Consider the following 3,915-nt stretch of genomic DNA (forward strand, 5'->3'; position numbering starts at 1 on the left):
TTATAAAGACAAGAAAGAATGTGATTAGGGCAGGAACAGGGTTGTCCTGTCCCTTTGGGTTATGAGAGTTCTGTGTCAGGAAGGGCATTTAGGGGCACCTGAGGGCTGGCAGCGCCCTGGTTCTCGACTGGGTGGTGTTTATAATAATTTACTATGAAGCACATTTATGTTTTATGTACTTTTATCTGTATGAGTGACATTTCACAATACATTTTTTTTTCATTTTGATATGTTGGATTTTATTACCTTTTAAAATTGTACAAATAGTGCATGTGTGTGAGTTAAAAAAACACAAGGGAAATGTAGGGAGTTAAAAAAGAAAGACAAAAGAAATCCAAGACATGAACCAAAAAAATTCCATTCTGCAAGTCAAAATGAAAAGATATTTTGCATACTAAAATAGTGTTATTCCAATATATTAAGAAGTCCTTTGATCAGGAACACAGCACAAGACTTTCTGCAACTACTCATTGACAGATCAGACTCAGTCTCACTGAATACAGGATGGATCATGACATTATCTTACCAGCCACAGGCAGGTGACTAGATGTGTGTGGAGATGGTACCATGTCTGTGAGGTATTACAATCAATAAATTTTTTATTAGCCGTTCAGTAACGTCAGCAGTGGATGTCACCGTTTCAGCCTTCAATAGGGAGACCCCCAGTTCCAGTCCTTTTATCCCCTCTGGTGACTTTCAGTGAAGGTTTTTCACATTTAACAAAAGTCTTACTCATAGTTCTAAAAGTGGTTTTCCACTGTCCTGCTTTTCTTCAGTTTCATTTTCAGATCCTGCTTCGGATCCAGGAGGAGAATAAAACTGACCATCAGAAAGACAACCAGGTATCAGTGCCCCCCCCTCCGAGGCAACCTGAGCCATCAGGAGTGTTCTCTTCTTCTGCCTCTTGAGGTAACACCTTGAAATCCAGGAACCACGTCTCGATCCAGGCAAAGATGAAGGAAATGATGGGCAGGACGTAGCCGAAAGCCCCTTGACAGAAAAGCTTTGAGAGGATCGCTTTTGCTAGTGAAAGGGCACTGGTCACTGCTGTCATCAACGCTAGGGCCCACCAATGGTGCAGTCTGCATGTGGCATATGCAAGTATTAACACTTTAAATCGAAAAACTGCCAAAAGAAATATATCAAAATAAGAAGAGAAGTAGTCATACTGCACCACCTCTTTCTCTAACGTGTTCTCAATACCTCCATTCGCATTTAACGCTATTATCCACAGTAACGTTACAAATAAGAGGTCAAAGGTGACAAACAAACAGAAAGTCCTCCTGACATCAGATATGCCTTTCTTTTCCCTTCCTTCATAGGACTCAATCCTGGCCATGAGTTGCGTGGGGTTGATGGAATGGACGTTGCGCAGGGAAGCGTGCGAGCTCTGACTCCCCATGAGAGCGTTCTCCATGTCTTCTGGCAGGGGGTTCATCCTGCAGGAGGGTTAAAGGAGCCTCTCTCCAGCTCCACCATTCCTAGAGAGAAGAGATCTCATCAGGTGGTTCCGGGCCGGCCGCCCTAGGCTGCACAACAAAATTTTTTAAATGAACAGAATGAAAAGAAATAGCTAAAATATTAACTAGAAATTTAAAGCAGAGAGTAAAACTATTCTGAAATTGAAGCAAAATACTTGAAAAGGCAGAAAAGAATGCACTCCACTTGCGTGCTACATCAAAATTCCAATGTTTGAAAAGTAAGGTGGAGTATATTTTTTTAGACCAAATTGTCCTTCGGGCTGAATTGTTTTCCTCTCACCTTGTTCTCAACCAAATTGTTTTCTTTCAGATTTTGTTTGTTTTGGACCAAGTCATCTGGATTATGCTAAAGCTCAGGCGTTTTCCGTGACCCTCATTATGCTGCCTTCCTACAACTCTGATGGTGATGAAGCCCTTCCTGTATAGAAGAAACCTCACTCCCTGTGCCCCGCCATCTGTCCTTGGGGCATATGACACTGGAGACTATTGTCTGCCTCAGCTCTGAGCCAGAAGTTTGTCTCTTATTCACTTACTCACTCACCCATCCATCCATCCATCCGTGCTTCTATCCATCCAACCATAAATGTGGGTCACTGAGCGCCCACTGCCTGCCAGACACTGGCCTTGGTGCTGGGGTAGAGCTGCAGTGGAGAGTTCAGCCTCTGCTCTGGCACAGCTGCATTTGAATACCAAAGAGACAAAAAGATGATTTGTCCTGTGGTGATAAAGAGAAATGAAGCAGGGTGAGGGGGATAGCGGATTGAAGTGATGGGGGATGTGCAATTTTATGCTGAGGGGGTCAGGGAGGCCTCGTGGATCAGGTGATGTTTGCGCAGAGACCTGAGTGAAGGGAGGTGGCCGGGATGGCATTCCAGGCAGGAGTAGCGAGTGCAGAGGCCCAGCCCACAGGCCAGGACAGGCGGAGCAGAGGGAGTGAGGGGTAGGGTGCTAGGACCTGAGCTCGGGCAGGGTGGCCAGGGCCAGATCAGGTGGGGACCCACCACTGATGAGACATAGACGTGCTGCTGAGCTTGATGGAGATCCACAGGAGGGTTTGGGCCAGCGAGGAATGCTGAGACACGATGTCTGTTTTAAAGTGGTCATGGATGGGGGTTTGGGGAGAGCCTGGGGTGGGGTGAGGGCAGCAGAGCCAGGGAGGAAGCTTTGCTGGGCCCAGTGCTATCTGGGGCCCTGAGCCCCCATCCCAGGGCCCCTCCTTGCTCTGCTTTGCCCTACGGGCCTCTTCATATAACCTAGGGCCTTTGCTCTGTGGTGGCCCCTTCACTCTGGAGACTTGGCATCGAACCTGCCTGGCGACAGCCCCTCTGTGACAGGTGCATTCATGGCCGAGTACTGGAGTCTGTACTCTCTCTTAAAATGCGTCTGTCCAAGATGCCCCTCACTTCAGCCTGTCAAGAACATTTGGATCCTGATTCTGTCAGGTGGTCTGGGTGTCATCCCAGATGTGGAGAACATGCCAGCCACACCTGACTCCAAGTTCCCGGGGTCCTGGTGAATGGGTCAGGGCTGAGGACAGCGTTCCATTCACACCACCTGTCGCTGTCTTGCTGGTCGACCCATGTCCACTCATTTAACCTTGGTGTGGCCACGAGTGATTTGTTAATAAAATACTGAAATTTGCAGGTGATTTACTTTTTAAAAATATGCACTAGAGCAGATTCTATGCTAGTCCTGTAAGAACGTTATTCTCATTTACTTTCAATCCAAGGAACTTTCTTGAGTTGGGAAGAAAGGGCGGTGTTCCTTCTGCTTCTGACAGGTGACTCAGACCCACGTCGACTCTGCCGCTGCCTCTGTGGAAACCCCCAGAGGAGCCCCAGTTCCTCTAGACAAGGTGCGGGTTACCTTCTGCCCTGAGGCAACTCCCTTCTATACTTTGGCAAGTTTATTTCCACTACTTAGAGGAAAACACACTCACCTTCCCTCTCCTCACTCTTGACCCTCATAACCTCACCCTTGCTTAGTCAACCTCACTTCCCCCTGCTTGCAGAAGAAAAGACCGGAACGTTTTTCATTATACACAGGCAGTGCTCTTTTTTTTTTTTTTGCGGTACACAGCCTCTTACTGTTGTGGCCTCTCCCGCTGCGGAGCACAGGCTCCGGATGCGCAGGCTTAGCGGCCATGGCTCATGGGCCCAGCCGCTCCGCAGCATGGGGGGTCTTCCTGGACCGGGGCACGAACCTGTGTCCCCTGCATCGGCAGGCAGACTCTCAACCACTGCGCCACCAGGGAAGCCCAGGAAATTTTTAAAATAAAAATCAAGGTCAGAGAAAAGACTAGGGGGAATTTAGGACACCAATCTACAAATCACAGGGTCTCACATAATTTCTAAAGTGAGGTGTGCCTTTGGCTCTGAGCTTCCTGGCAGCCAGAGCAAGAAGAGAAAGATGATCAGTTTCATGATTCACCATT

At 47.7% G+C, this 3,915-nt stretch overlaps 1 pseudogene; it reads right to left on the reverse strand.

Moving 5' to 3' along the window:
• Positions 1–207: 207 nt before the first annotated feature.
• LOC112407217 (STARD3 N-terminal-like protein pseudogene) lies at positions 208–2,534 on the reverse strand (annotated as a pseudogene).
• Between the last annotated feature and the right edge of the window lie 1,381 nt (positions 2,535–3,915).

Source organism: Neophocaena asiaeorientalis, unplaced genomic scaffold (genome assembly GCF_003031525.2).
Source record: "Neophocaena asiaeorientalis asiaeorientalis breed wild unplaced genomic scaffold, Neophocaena_asiaeorientalis_V1.1 scaffold303, whole genome shotgun sequence".
NCBI classification, from domain to species: domain Eukaryota; kingdom Metazoa; phylum Chordata; class Mammalia; order Artiodactyla; family Phocoenidae; genus Neophocaena; species Neophocaena asiaeorientalis.